Raw genomic sequence first — 16,250 nt, 5'->3', positions numbered from 1 at the left:
TGTGTTGGATACCCTCTTTTCCAGATCGCAGTATTGTTGTTGAGAATTCCAGTAGCATTCTCATTTTTTTCCTTTATATATGATGTGAATGTATCTGCCTCTCTTCTCTACCTCCCCACCCCACCCCGCTATCACCTCTCTCTCTCTCTCCCCTTCCTCCCTCAAAGCTGTTAAGATTGTTATCTACAGTGTCCTTAAATTTCACAATAATGTGTCTGGGTATTTTCATTTTCTTTTATTTTTTTAAATTTATTTTTAATTTTTTTGGTGAGGCAACTCGCCAAAGAAATTGGACCTTGTCAATTTCAATCCCTTATTTTTTATTTTTTACTCCTACAGCACGTAGTCTTCCTAGGTGGTCTCCCATCCAAGTACTAACTAAGCCTGACCTGCTTAACTTCCGAGATCAGACAGGATTGGGCTTGTTCGGGGTGGGATGGCCGTAGACTGGGTATTTTCATTTTCGTTCAGAGTGTTTCTTTAAAGAAATTGGACCTTGTCAATTTCAATCCCTTATTTTTTATTTTTTACTCCTACAGCACGTAGTCTTCCTAGGTGGTCTCCCATCCAAGTACTAACTAAGCCTGACCTGCTTAACTTCCGAGATCAGACAGGATTGGGCTTGTTCGGGGTGGCATGGCCGTAGACTGGGTATTCTCATTTTCATTCAGAGTGTTTCTTCAATCTGGTATACAAGTTATCCTTCTCTTTTCTATCTCTTTGACCATTTTCTATACTTTCGAGAGATTTTATCACCTTTAAGTTTTACCCTATGTATTTTAATTTTTATTATTGAGTTATCATCCTTTAAAATTTGAGTTGTTTCTCACACTATGATTTTTTTTCATATTATTGTATTCTAGTTTGTTAAGTGGCACACAAACTATATTTAAGTATAAATTTAAAAAATTTTTATATAACACATAAAAACTATAAAATCAGACCAGAAAAACTTGCTTTCATTTCTCCTGGGTAATATCTAGGAGTAACATTAGCAGGTTGCATAGTAAATATAAGTTTAATTTCATAAGAAGCTGGAAATTGTTTTCAAAACATTCCTATCATGAGTGTTCCATCTCATTCAAATCTTTGCTGACACTTGTATTGTTAATTTTGTCACTTTAAACCATCTAATGTGTGTGTAGTTGTATTTCATTTAATTTTAATGTGCATTTCTCTAATGAAGTGTTTGTGCAAATCTTCCATTTTCTTTCTTTTCTAATTTTAAAAAATTTTAATTTTTTTCTGCCACATAACAATGGGCTACAGTGTGTCACTGATCTGTGTTATAATTAACTTTTTGTCTTTCTTTCTCATGAATTTACATATCTAATTACCTTTCTACATAATTTCTCATGGTTTTGCTATGTTGCATAAACTTTTTAACAAGAAAGTCTTTCATCTTAATGGACTTTGCAGTTCATTTGTAACCAGTTGGCTGTTAAAGGTATTTTTGGATGGCTGAGTGCTACTGTGTAAGGCTGTGAGATGTTCCTGGCAGGATTGGAAGTACCTAGGTTCCTTGTCCACTGAGATAACTGCTGGAAAAGACTATGTAGATGAACTAAGACAGTGGTCAGGAGCTACAGAGAAGATGAAGCAACGCGGATTACATGAAAATAATGCTGAGTTTAGCCATCCACGCTCCATTGCTCTGGAATTTTGTCTTTGTTTCTTTGGAGAACTTTGCATCGATCCCACTTTTTCTGTTCAAGTAGACACATAGTAAAGAGTCTCACAAATGGAGAGGTCACTCTGATTATATGAGGACACTGACCTGCGGAGTCACTGAAGCATCAAATGTGAATGTGAATAAACTCAGAACATGCTGCTAAGCGACTGCAGAGGAGGCGGCTCTGGTTCTAGTCCCTTGGATGAGATTTCTGTACATGGCTAATTTATGTGCAAAGTTACTTTTCGAATCATCGAGAAGGCCACCTAAAACTTTGACTTGTATCAACTGCATCATCAGCAATCATAGAAGTCTCAGAATTTAACAGCAAATGTTGGCTACTCAGCTCCTTGTTAAAATGAGTCTACCTGGCTCTGGCCATGGGGCACATTGTTGTTTTGTTAGAAGGGAAAGGAGATGACCTTTGTTTTGCCAAGCATGGGAGTCATGACCACATTTAACAAAGATGTAATTTGTTCAAGGAATTAATGAAAGATTGGACTTGGATATCAATTTGAGATTAAGGTCCACAGGTAGACATTTCACCATATGCTATCTGAAAACAATTTAATTCAAAAGCAGAGAACACATCATTAGAGGGCTTTACTCAAACACCCATACAGAGATATTCCAATATCATTTAATTTTTATATTCCCAGGCTCCAACGCCCACCCTCTTCTCTTTTTGAAAGGGAGAGCAGTTCTATTTCAAATATAATTTAGGATAGGACCCAGCTCTCTGATTTATGCAAAAGGACATAAATTCACAAATCTGCCTGGCATACTTTTATAGTCAATAAGTGGTTGTGTACAGCTGGTGTTTTTCACAATAAAACAAAACAAAACAAAACAAAAAAATAGTGGAAGGAAACTGTAAATGAATCATAAACAGCAATCATTTTGTCTTCATCAAATCCATCAGGTCAACTTCTATTCCTTTCTCATACAACTCATCTAAACTATAGTACTGTTGAGTGATTTTTCTCAGCAGGGACCACCATGACTTGGAGCCCATGGGTATCTGCCTAACTGACATCCAATGGCAGACGACACCACCATGTCAAGGTTCTTGCAGATGCCCCCCGGAATTCCTGTGGTAGTGGCCTGAGAATACAGCTTTGATACCTGCTTTGGCGAACTTGTCTGTCATTTCCCTCTGAACGGTCTTGGTGAGGTTGAAGTAGTCGTTCTTGTCGATGCTTTGGAGGAACGGCGGGATTTGCTGGAAGACGATGGCACTTCTGCTGCCCTACGATGCTCAGCTGCTGGAGGTCTAGCCACTGGGCCTGGGCCTGCTTCAAGGCGGGGCACCTGGAGGCATCATACAGGAACTGGGAGTTGAGGATGAGGAATAGGATGCTCCCGACCCAGAAGTTGAAATAGTCATATCACCAAGTCTGCTAGAACTCCGCAGTGGTCTCAGCGGTGGGGACATTGCCTACATCATGGTCGCGGCTGACAAGGACCAGCAGAATCTCGCTGTCCACTTTCCTGAGCACTCTCTGCAGGTCCCCTGTCTGCTCCTTTCGCCAGGGCGTCGCAGGCATGGAACGGATGAGGTCGCCACACAAAACAACAGGGTTCAGCCTGCTGATGGCCTAAAGGCTTGCTCAGTTAGATGGATCTCCTGCCCCCACTCATCTCCATCGCTGTCACAGTCTCCAGTGGACCAGGCCTTCATCAGTCCAAACTGTGGGTCTGCACCCTGGATGAAGTAGAATGGGCCTTTCCATTCCCTTTCCTTTTCTGAGAGAAACGCGTCCAGGGTCTTGCTCCCCCGGCTCTGTGGAAAACACTGACCCTCCGCGTCCGCCCCGCCCCCACCTCACCTCGCCCTGCCTCACCTTCGCAGCCAACAGGATTCTTTTTCATTTTCAAATTAAGTTGTAAGTAAAATATATATATGTAAAATTTATTTGTATTTTTATGATTCATAAATTATATAGTCTAGATAGAAGTCTTTTATCGGGTGTATATTTTATAAATATTTTCTAATCTTTGATTTGCATTTTTTATTAACAGTCTTTGAAGAGAAAAAGTATTTAACATTGTTGAAATCCAGTTTATGAACATTTTTTATTTTAGAGTTCATGCTTTGTTTGCTTTAGCTTTATTTGTCTTAGGGAAAACGTTCTCTAACAAAATGAGAAAGATTTTCTCCTGTTTCTAAAGATTTTATGGTTTTAAATATTATATTTAGACAAACCCTCTTTTAGTCCATTTGTTATTATATGGATTTCCAATTGTCCAGCATCGTTTATTGAAGACTTTTCTTTATTGAATTGCTTTGGTAACTTCGTTGAAAATAAATTAACCATATGCGTGTAAGTCTATTTCCAAAGCCACTGCTCTATTCCACTGATCTATACCCTTATCTTTATGCCAGTACTACAGTGTCTTGATTGTAGAATCTTTAGAATAAATTTTGAAATCAAATAGTGTAAATCCTCCAAGTTTGTTCTTATTTTTCCAGGGTGTTTTTTTTTAGGCTAGATCCTTTCCATTTATATATAAATTATAGATACAACCTGTCAATTTTTGCAAAATCATAGTGGGATATTGATTGCAAGTACATTGACTCAACAGATCAATTTAGGGAGATTTTTTTATTTTTCCTTTCTATGATTATGGCATGTTTTTCTATTAATTTAGGACTATTTCATTTCTCTTGCAATGTTTTGTTGTTTTCAGTGTACCAGGCTCACACATATTTTATTAAATTTTTGCTAAGAATTTCATGCTTTTGGCACTGTTGTACATGGTGCTATTTTTTCTAATTGCTTATTACTAGTATATAGAAACACATTTTTTTTTTTTTTGCATTGAGCTTGTCTCCTCTAACCTTACTAAACTCTCCTAGTAGTTCTAGAAGCTTCTCTGTAGATTCATGGATCTTTTTCTATGTAGAACATTATCTGTTTAGCTTTTCTTTCCAATTGATACTTTTTAATTTTTCTAACTTTGTAGAACTTGGTAGGCCCTCCACTACAATGTTGCATATGAGCAGTTGGAGATGTCAACCTTGATGCATTTCTGATATTAAAGGAAAGCATTACACTAATTAATAATAATGATTTTTTTATATATGCCCTTTATCAGGTTGAGTAAATTTCCTTCTATTCCTAGATTTTTATCATGAATAGATGTTGGGTTCTGTCTAATGCTTTCACTACACTTATTCAGTTAATTTTTTTGATTTTCTTTTTTATTTGGTTAATTTGGTGAATCACATTAATTGATTTTCATATGTGAAATCAACCTTGTGTTTCTAGGGTTAAACTCCACTTCAAAATTGTATAAAACTGTTTTTGTATTATGTCAGATATTATTTGCCATTGTTTTCAGTTGATTATTATTATTATTTTTTTGGCATATAAATTTCATGAAGAATATTGGTCTATATATTTTTTCTAGCACTGTCTTTGTCTGACCGTTAGTGCTGCTGTGAACTGAACTGGCTATAGGCCTGAGAGTCTGGAACACCAAGGTGACCTTTACACAGGTGTTTTCCCAGTGGCTTCTTCTCCATTTCTCAAACTGGCTGAGCCTACAGTTAAGGCAAGAACTGACTTTTATACTGCACTCTATAGTTTACGAAGCCCCTTCACATATACCATATCTTGATTAATCCTCACAAACCTTTGAGACTGTTTCATTTTTCCATTTTACAGATAATGAAGTTGGAGTATATATGACTTTCCCAAAGTCACATAGTAAGAAATTAATGTATCAGTGCATCCTATGAAAATCTTTTACCTCTAAATTTCAATGTTCATGGTCCTTCCATTACTCTACCATTTAATGCATTTTCCAACTTTTCTAGAGGATTTTGGGGGGTCTCACAAGGAATAGTAATTTGATTAAAATATTTTGGCAAAAGACCTGTGGCAGGGAGTAATATTCAATACCAAATGCAGAGAAGCTTGGAAGAATAAATCAGGAATGAGAATTGAATCTGTCATGGAGATAAAGACCTTGCTGGAGTAAATGTCTTGGTCAAGTTTTGGCTCTTCTATCCCACCCAAACAACAAAATGAAGACCTTCAATGCATTTAAGTAAACTCAAACTACATTCAACACCAATTAAACGGGTGGCCTCGCAGAACTCCCTCTCCCAACTCACTCTCCTATACCCCTCTGCGCCACACTCCTCATTAATGAGAGAGCAGTATAAAGCCACCAGGCTCCACCTACTTAGAGAAAAGCAGCCTGGCCCATTATCACTTGAGTCCCATCCACAATCAAGTCTCCTTCCTATAATTAGCAGTGTCCTGGCCACTAGCCTGGAATGTCATTTAGAGAATCATCTCTTGCTCCTAGACTAGATACTCCCAAGGCTGGAAATGCAGACACTCTCTACTCAGAGCTAGCTGCCTGAAGCCATTGTGTCCTCATTCTGCCCATTCTGACTGCTCTGCATGCCCACACTCAGCAATATCATGTCACTTACACAGACAGCACATGCTCACAGGTTACCCTGCTGCTTCACCACAGGGATTATGCTGGTGCGTCACTTGGATCTGATGATCAAGTTCATAGATGCAGGTTTCCCCCTTTTGTTGTTGTCCCTGGCATTTTCCAAGAGTTCTGCCCCAGTGAGTTACTGGCATGGTTCACTTTTGAATTGTGGCCCACAGTTTGAAAACCCTTGTCTGAAACTGTATTTTGGAGACCAACTAAGAAGGAGTAAAAAACTGTGAGAAAGATCACTTAAGTTATCATTTCCAGACTATTTCAATCAAAAATCTAGAAACAATCTCTTTTTCCCCAGCATATCATATATGTTAGAGGGATTTACAACAAAAACAGAGCTGTGTGGTACAGCAACTGCCTCAACATTCTGTTTCATCTAAATCTCTTTTCGTGTTACAAAACAAACAAACAAACAAACAAACAAACAAAAAACTGTTTAGTGATCCTTGGCTCTTTCCTTGAAACTAAAAGTGTCCTAAACTAACAAGACACTGATGTGCTTTGGCTAGATTGGTTAACAGGAGGACTTCAGTCTTCTGTGTTTTGTGTGGGCTGTATTATTAGGCAACTCCTACTCTTCAGATCCAGCTCTTTCCTTTTGGGCTGATCAGTTTCGCCACAAAATAATGCTCCACCCTCTTAAGAGATAAGGTAAGGGTGGACATAATAATTTTAATGGAGTCCTTTTGACATGCTTTTCTTTTTAGTTTATGTTTAGGAAATCTTTGCCTAACTCATTATGAGAATTTCTTATATGTTTTCTTCTAGTAATTTAAAAGCTTTAACTCTTACATTCAAGACAATGATTCATTTTAAGTTAATTTGTACAAATAGTGAGAAATGGCTGAGGTTTATTTTTCGCCGTTTAGATATCCAGTTATTCCAGCACCCTTTGTTGAAAATGGTATCTTTTCCTCCATTGTATTACCTTTACACCATTGTCAAAATCAAATGACTATGCAAATATGGGTTTATTTTTTGCATTGTCTTGTTCTATTGATCTATATGTCTATTACTTGATTATTGTAACTATAGTCTTGAGATCAAGTAGTAGAAATCCAAATTTGTTCTTCCTCTTCAAAATTGTTTTCACTATAATAGACTTTTTCATATAAATTTTAAAATAAACTCGTTGGGTTTTTTAAGCCTGTTAGAATTTTGACTGGGATTGCATTTGCATCTATAGATTAATTTGAGTAGGATTGCCATCATAATAATATTGAGTTTTTCAGTCCATGAGCATGGTAAAAGCTACAATCATTCTTTAATTTCCCTTTGCAATGTTTTGTTTGTCGAACATCTTTAGTAAATTTATTCTTTAGTATTTTTGATACTACTGTAATTGGAATTTTGAAAATTGTGTTTTTTAACTATTCATTGCTAATATACAGAAATATAAGTGATTTTTGTATCACCTGTAAATCCTGAGACTTTGTGAAACTCATTCACTTATTAGTTGTATTACTTTTTGTAGATTCTTTAATGTTTTCTACATATGTGATTAGTCATCCACAAATAAGAACAGATTTAATTCTTCCTTTCTGATATGTTTGTCAAGTATTTGTTTTTTGTCTTATTATAGAACTTCAGTACAATGTTAAATAGAAATGAGAAGTATAGATACGCTCGCTTTATTTCTGATCTTAGAAGATATTGAGTCTTTCAATACTAAATATGTCAGCTATACATTTCTCAATGAAGATGTTCTCTTCTGAAAATTTGTATCATAAAAGGGTATGATACAAGGGTATGAAAAAAAGGACTTTTTTAAGATGCTTTTTATCTATCTTTTGAAGATGTCATATGGTTTTCCCCCTTTATTTCTATAAATATAGTGAATTACATGTTTGTTGTTTAGAAGTTAAGCCAAAAAAGCATTCTCAGGAAAAACTCTATTTTGAAATATTATGTTTTTACATATTGTTGGATTCAAGTTGCTAATATTTTATTAAAGATTTAAATATTTTTGTTTATAAAGGGTATTGATCTGTGTTTCCTTGATGTCTTTGGGTTTCAAGGTAATAAAGGCATCCTAAGAAAGCTGAGAAGTAATCTTTCCTCTATTTTCTGAAAGACCATGTGTTGAGTTGGAATTATTTTGACTTTGAGTGTTTGATAGAATTAACTTATGAAGCAGCTTGACCCCAAGTTTTTCGTGGGAAGACTTTCTGTTAAAATTCAATTTCTTTTGCAGTTACTGAACTACTCATATTTTCTGTTTCTTTGTTGGGTCAGTCTTTCAAGAAATTTGTCCCTTCCTTCTATATTGTCTAACTTAATGGCACGATGTTATGATTTTTTAGTGTCTATAGGATCTCCATATATTGGTAATTTATATCTTCTCTATTATTTTTCTTGATTAGTCTGGGTAGCTGTTTATCAATTTTATTGATCTCTTCGAAGAATAGCTTTTGGTTATATTCATTTTCTTTTTCTGCTGGTTTTCTGTTTCTGTTTTATTGATTTCTGTTGATTTTTTTTCTTCTTTCTGCTTACTTTGGGTTTAATTTGTACTCTTTTTTCAAAAGCTTTCAAGGTAGAAACTTGGATCATTTATTTAATACCTTCTTTTTTGATAGCAGCATTTAAGCCATAAATTTCCCTCTAGGCACTACTTAACTACTCACAAATTTTTGACATATATAATTTCATGATCTTTAAGTTCTAAAAATGTTCCAGCTTCTCTGGGAATATATCCTTTAAAAAAATCCAATTATTATTTAGAAGTACATTGCTTAATTTTTAAAATTTGAGGGGTTTCCGTATTATCTTATTGTTGCTGATTTATAATCTAAATGTACTGTGGGTTTCCATATTATCTTATTGTTGCTGATTTATAATCTAATTGTATTGTCGTGCCCCTTGAGCAGCTGTTTCAGCACTGGAGCTCAAAGAACATATTCTGTATTGTTATGCCTTTTTAAATTAATATTTGTTACCCTAATATATTTAATTTAAAAAATTAACATTTGCTAAGTGGAGCACAGGATGTTAGATGGTAAGTCCTTGTTTCAACAACAGACAAGAGAAATTGAAATAGAGAAGTTTATTACTTATGTCCTGAAATAAGTACAAGGCATGCCTCAAGGGACTACACAAGAAGGTCAAAGCAGAATGCAGAAAGTGAGAGAGCTTTAGGATCTGGAGCACACCTTTATTACAACCTATGGGTAGAGTGCTTTGGGGTACCCAGACTAAGGCCAGACTGGTCAATTCAAACCTAAAGAGTAGGGCTTTGGTAAGCTGCATGGGGGTCTTATCTAAGGGATTCACAAGGGGAAGGCCCAAACAGGCAGGGAAGATTTTATGAAAGTTCATAGCAGGAGCCAATACAGCCCGTTTGTATGGAATAAACCACTGGAAGCAGCTTGGGTGGGCCTGCAAATTGAGAAGGGCAGAGTCTCAGTAAATCCCCTGGGCAGGGCGACCTGTGTTATCTAGATTGATTGCAACTCAGTAAGTCAGTGGCGCTTACATCTGCAGTCTGGGAAGGATGAGGGCTCAACCAAGGAACAATGGCTTATATTTGTACTTCTGTCTGGGAGAAAGCTACCCCTCCAGCTCTTGCCCCAAAGCCTGATAACTCAGTGCCTCCCTGTATGTCCCTGGTGCCCCTTGAGCAGCTGTTTCAGCACTGGAGCTCAGAGAGAGTGAGTCCCTCAATGAGTAAAGCTGGGCATTGGCCCTTTAAGAGAAATTTTTGCAACTTCCACTGCCTTCTGTCTCATTCAGCCACAATCTGTTGGTTTTCACAGTCAGAGTTTGTGGGGACTTCTCTTCCTGGCTCTGGAACCCTGGCCTGGGGAGCCAAGTATGTGGTGGAGACCCCTCGCTCTTCCAGAGGGTGATAGCCCTTCTGATTCTCGATCACCACCCACAGTTGTGGGATTGGGCCATTTTGCATCTCTGCCCCTCCTACTGGTTTGAGGTGACCTGTTATTTTTGTCCTTTGTGGGATTCTGTTCAGCCAGACCTCAGGCAACTCTGTGTGCTGGTTGCTCTGTAGTTCTGTTATAATTTTGGTGTGGTCACTAGAGGAGGCATGCATAGCCTCTGCTTTCTACACCATCTTTACCAGTCCACCAATTATTATTTTTTATTATATTATTAAGTTTATTGAGGTGACATTGGTTCATAAAATTATGTAGATTTCAAGTGTACAATTCAATAATATGTCATATGTATATTCCATTGTGTGTTCTCCACCCAAAGTTAAATTTTCTCCTGTCACCATATATTTGATTCCTTTTACCCTTTTCTACCTTCCCTCTTCCCCCTTCCCTCTGGTAACCACTAAACTGTTGTCTGTGTTCATGAGTCTCTGTTTGTTTGTCTTGTTCATTTGTTGCTTTCAGTTTTATATCCCACATATGAGTGAAATCATATGGTTCTCAACTTTTTCTGTCTGACTTATTTTGCTTAGCCTGATAATCTCAAAATCCGTCCATGTTGTTGCAAATGGCAGTATGTTGTCTTTTCTTATGGCTGAGTAATATTCCATTGTATATATGTACCACATCTTCTTGATCCAATCATCTATTGAAGGGCACTTCATTTTTTTCTATGTCTTGGCCACTGTGAATAATGCTTCAGTGAACATTGGGGTTCATATATCTTTACGGATAAATGTTTTCAAACATATTTATATTTTAAAGTGTCCCTAATACATGGCATATAGGTGGGTCTTATTGTTATATTTATTTGTTTAAAATCTACATAACAATCTCCTTTTCTTGATCGAAGTGTTTAACTAATTAAGGTTTAATGGAATTATTGATATGTTTGATTTGGCTCTTCTGTTTTAGTTTTGTTTTATACTTACTTGTCTGCTCTATTTTTTGTACCTCTGTTTCTCTTTTCCCGGATTTTATTTACAGACTTTTTACAATTTGATTTTAACTTTTCTGTTGATTTTCTAAACAATACTTCTTTGCATTAATTCGTTAGTGGTTGCCTAATTACAATATACCAGCTTAACCATCCAGTCTTTTTATAGTTAGTAATGTACTATTTCATGTAAATTATAGAAATCTTGCAACACAGACATGCACATCAACCATCATTTATGTTATATTTGTTATATATGCATATATATTGCATCTACATATATCATAAATTCCTCAATAAAATGTTATAATTTTATTTAAACAGTAATGTGATTTCTAACATTGAGAGAAAATAACATAAATAAAAATAACATTTTTTATTGTGGTCAAAACCATATAACAGAAAATTTACCATTTTAACTATCAAGTGTACAGTACAGTGGTGGTAACTATGTGCATATTTTTGTGTCATAGACCCCTAGAACTTTTTTATCTTGCAAAACCAAAACTATATCTGCCGAACAAAAATTCCCCTTTTCCTCTCTCGCCAGCCCCTGGCAACCACCATTTTATTTTCCGTCTCTATGAATTTGACTAGTCTCAGTACCTCATATGAATGGAGTCATGCAATATTTGTCTTTTCGTGCTTGGCTTATTTCACTTAGCATAAGGTCCTCAAGTTTCATCCATGTAGTAGCTTATGATAGGATTTCCTTCTTTATTAAGCCTGAAAAATATTCCATTGAGTGTATATATCACATTTTCTTTATCCATTCAACTGTTGGTAGGCATTTAAGTTGCTTCTATCTCTTGGCTATCATAAATAATGCTGCAATGAAGATGGGTATGTGAATATCTCTTTGTGATCCTATTTTCAATTCTTTTGGATATATACCCAGATATTATTCAGATATTTTCCATTCTTGGTGTCCTTCTTTTTCCTTTTTTTTAAAGGTTCAAGTTTTCATATGATATCATTTTCCTTCAGCCTGAAGAATTTTTTTTTTTGTTTGTTTGTTTGTTTATAATTCCTGGTACTACCGGTCTACTGGCAATGGATTCTCTCATTTTCCTCTTAAAAATGTCTTTATTTTGCTTTCATTATTGAATATTTTTGCTAAATATAAAATTCTGGGTTAATGGTGTATGTGTGTTTCTTTTAGTACTTTAAATCTGTTGCTATACTTTCTTTGGGCTTCCATGTTTTCTAGAGAGAAATTGACCTTTTATCAATTTGTATGCAATATTTTATTTTCTTCTGTTTATTTTTAAAGTTCTTCATCTTTGATTTTAACAGTTTCAGTATGATTTGTTTTCATATAGCTTCTTTATATGAGTTCTGCTTGGTGTTCACCTAGCATCTTATACTAAAAATATCGGTCTTTAATCAAATTTCGAAAATTCAGAGGGGTTAATTCTTCAGATATTTTTGGTGTTACAATTCAACATATGTTTGACCATCTGATATACTTTAACAGACCTCTGATACTTTGTTCATGATTGTCAATCTTTCTCTCTGTATTTCATATTACATAATTTCTATTAGACAAGCTTCAAGATTACTTAGACTTTTCTTGTCACGTCCATTCAGCTGTTAAGTACATCCATTCTGTTATTTCAGAAGTTGTATCTTTCCATTATAGAACGTTCTTTTTTAGCGTTTCAATTTATATGTTGATATTTATCATTCCTCACTTAAGATTTTCATTTATTAAAAACATGTTTTGTGTTACCTTATTGAGAATAGGTGTAATAACTGCTTTTAAAATTCTCATCTGTTAGTTCCAACATCTAGTTCATCTTGTGGTCTGAAACCATTGTTTTTCCATTTTCTTAGTTCTATATCAGGTAATTTTGGATCGTATCTTGAACTGTGAATGTTAAGTGAAGATACTGGATCTGTTTTTTTTTTTCTTTTTCTGTTCTTTTTCTGCAGTGTGCTAAGCTTCTGATGGCACTCTTGCCCCCCAATGTGTTATGTTTCCCTTCTTTTATCAGGCAATGTTCTTGTCTTGTCTGGGCTTGAGCTATATACTCTGTTTCTTGGGCAGTATCTCTGATACCAGTTCAGATATTTTGTCTTTATCTGAACTGCTTTGAGTCTGTTCTGCACATGTGCAATTTATGATTCATCAGAGATGTGATGAATCTAGTTTGGGGATTTTCTCTCTGTCGCATTTATTTTCAGAATCCCCCCAACTCTCTTTAGTATTTATGATTTCTTGACTTCACTTACCTGGTTCCTTGCACAAGAGAGAGTGTGAATTTTTCTACATGGGCACCATGAAGACTATATTTAGTGCTAAGGAAAAAGCTATAAAGATGGGAACTTATGTAGTATTGCTCTCTATCTTTCTTCCTCAGAGTGGTTGTTCATTCCCTACCAGAGTCTGTCTGCTCTGTTCACTTTCCAACACCTTCAGGTAAATGTTTTGCTTTTCTTTAAATGTATCTAGATTTAATATTTTTATGCAGAGGTGTCATTTTGTGGGGTCATAGTCCATCATACCTAGAATTCTTTTATATAAATCCATTTATAACATACATACATTTCTTCACCCTACACTATGTATGACATACATGAAGTGCAGAAATTTTTAGTTCAACACAATCTGTAATCACTATGCAGACAATGCTACAGATCCTTCCAGCATCTCAGAGAGTTCTTTTCTGTTCTTTTCCACTCAACAGTACCTCTCCACTCAACAGTACCTCTCTATCCTCAAGAAATTACCATATTCTGGCTTCTATTTTTATAGGTTGCTTTTGCCTGTTCTTGAATGTCATATGTTTTGTTTTCCGGCTTATTTTGGTCATCATTATGTCAGTAAATAGATTCATCCATGTTTTATGGAGTAGTACTTTGGGATTTTTCTGTGTATTATTCCATTGTAGTAATCAACGATCATTAGTTTTTCTATTTTATCTTATGACAATAGTTATTTCTTAAAAGAATATGCCAAGTTATATGAAAACATATGTTTATATTTATCCTGTTCTAATGAAAACAGGATAAATATAAACATGTCTTATATATTACACAGCTATCTACTTAATATGTGTAGTACATCAAAAATTTCAAGGCAAATATATAAAATAATGAAGGCTGTCAATTCATCTCCAGATTTAAAAAAAAGTTTGTTAAAGCTAACAACATTGTTGTTAATTAAATGCTTTTTAATATATTACAAACATAACATTTATGTTTTAAGTGGTCAATATTATGAAGCTTATTTTTAAATAACTATTCATAGATAGAGGTTTATGTTTTACAGGCCATCTAATTGCACATTATTGCTTATTGATTTTCCTTAGGTAATTAATTCAGGAAGTGGTTCATTGCACATTTCATAAAATTAGAGAATTGGTTTTTGATGTAAAATAATCATGTTTTAGTATATGGTGCAGTTTTGCTTTTATAATAGATTAATGACCATATCTTTAAAATTTTACTCAGAAATCATGCCCCATTATAGACTGTTATTATATTGTTACTAAGAAAATGTGTTATCAGTTTTATGACATACTAGAAATATATTGCTATGAGTCATGAATAATAAGTGGGTTGACAGTAGAGGATAGAAGAGTGCATTGCAGGTAGACCGGCTGAAAACAAACAAACAAAAAAACCCCCAAAAACAAAAAACCTGGAAGCCCAGTAAAGCCTACATATTTGGGAAAAAGCAAGTGAAACTATGGGCTGAATCACTGAGTGTATGAAAGGGAGGAAAGAAGATTGTTGGGGTTGTTAAAGATGGTAATTACTCATCCTAATCTTTGCACTTTCAATAGAGGACTAATTGAGAAATGAGACACAGGAGCCTCACAAAAGAAGATCGAAAGATCAGCTTTAGTACTAGTAAACTTAACTGGAGGATACAGCTTAGCTTTGCAGCCACAGTGGGATTCTCTAATATGCTCACTGCATTCCCCAGATAAATGTGATGAACTCAGGCATAGGAGAAATGAACATCAGGCTTTTCCTATCAAGCAGGTAGGAGCATATTAAAGAGGAAACAAATATTGGTTCAGAGGACAGGCCAGTCCTAAAAAGAGAGTCCTAAGGAGACTGGGCCATTTATTCCTTGTTTTAGTCTTCCAGCTTCAGCAGTAACGAGTCACTCTTCTTTCTTAAGGAAGAGAAGAACAAAGATGTGGATAAAGAGAAAGGAATTCTTCCTATTTTTTATTTCTCTAAGGCAAGGAAGGAGAATTTTAGAGGAATCACCTGCTTTTGGCCAGTGATAATTGGCCCATTTACAGAGAGAGGGAATCAATTATTCAAATCAGGTTTTCTCTAGTGAATAAACTAATCACAAATCTCACATATGCTCATAGTGGATGTTAAATTCTTGCTTCCAGAGTTCCACAAGTATGGTTCAGAACTGTTTCACTGTTAAAATATTTATTTTTCAAATCATCTTGAAAAAGTAACTAGAAAATGCGAAGACTACAACTTCTCAAAGACTATTTCCCCTTCAGCCCAGCTGTTTCCCTGTATTGGTCAGTTATCAGCCTTGCTTCTGAGCATCCAAGTCATTCTATGCAAACTTTAGATAAACAAAAAGGGAGCTATTTGAAGAGACTGCTTTCCCAAACAACTTCAAAAAGAGAAAAGGTAAACATTGTTCTGGAACAATTCATCAGCACTTCCTACTTGAAGAACACTCCTGAATTCAGAGAAAGAGCAAGACACTCAACTCTGTCATTATTTATGTAAGAAAAGTGAAGCAGAGAGATGTGTAACTGTCATTCATGATATTTAGCTTACATTTTTGACTCTGTCCTATGGGTAGGTGGAGGAAGCAAGAATGCCAAAGAAGGATTTAGGAACTGATCTGAAATCCCACCAGCTAGGCCTTCTGGATGCACAAGATGCCCAGGGAAGAACAAACCTATATAATCTGGTTAGCCAGACAGAACAGAAACCACTTCCAAAGTATGGGTAGGGTATAGGAAAATCATAATAGCCTGCTCAGCCTCCCAGGACTAGTGAAAGAGGCACCAACACCACTTCTAGGCTTGAGTTAGTGCAAAGAGAGCGAGCTGTGTGGGGAGGGGACATGTCCTGAGTATAACTCTTAACGGAGGTATCAGCCCACAGCTGTCCCAGAGAGAGGAGGCCAGAAGAGTAAATACCCTGTCCTCACTCTCTTCTTTCCCACATTGCTTACTGACAAGAGAAGGCAAAAGGGTCTGCTAATGCAGTCTATATTAGTCAGACTTCTGGGGAGAGAGCAAGATGGATACATGTAGAGAAGGGACTTGCAGAAAAAAAA

At 35.7% G+C, this 16,250-nt stretch overlaps 2 pseudogenes; both read right to left on the bottom strand.

Annotated features, from left to right (window-relative positions):
• Positions 1-530: 530 nt before the first annotated feature.
• Positions 531-648, bottom strand: LOC112482542 (annotated as a pseudogene).
• Positions 649-2,567: 1,919 nt separating this feature from the next.
• LOC102898189 overlaps positions 2,568-16,250 on the bottom strand; it is a 24,904-nt pseudogene continuing 11,221 nt past the window's right edge.

This window comes from Pteropus alecto, unplaced genomic scaffold (assembly GCF_000325575.1).
Source record: "Pteropus alecto unplaced genomic scaffold, ASM32557v1 scaffold135, whole genome shotgun sequence".
Taxonomy (NCBI): Eukaryota; Metazoa; Chordata; class Mammalia; order Chiroptera; family Pteropodidae; genus Pteropus; species Pteropus alecto.
Note: the sequence above shows the minus strand (reverse complement) of the source record. Positions and strands in the feature narration are given on the sequence as shown.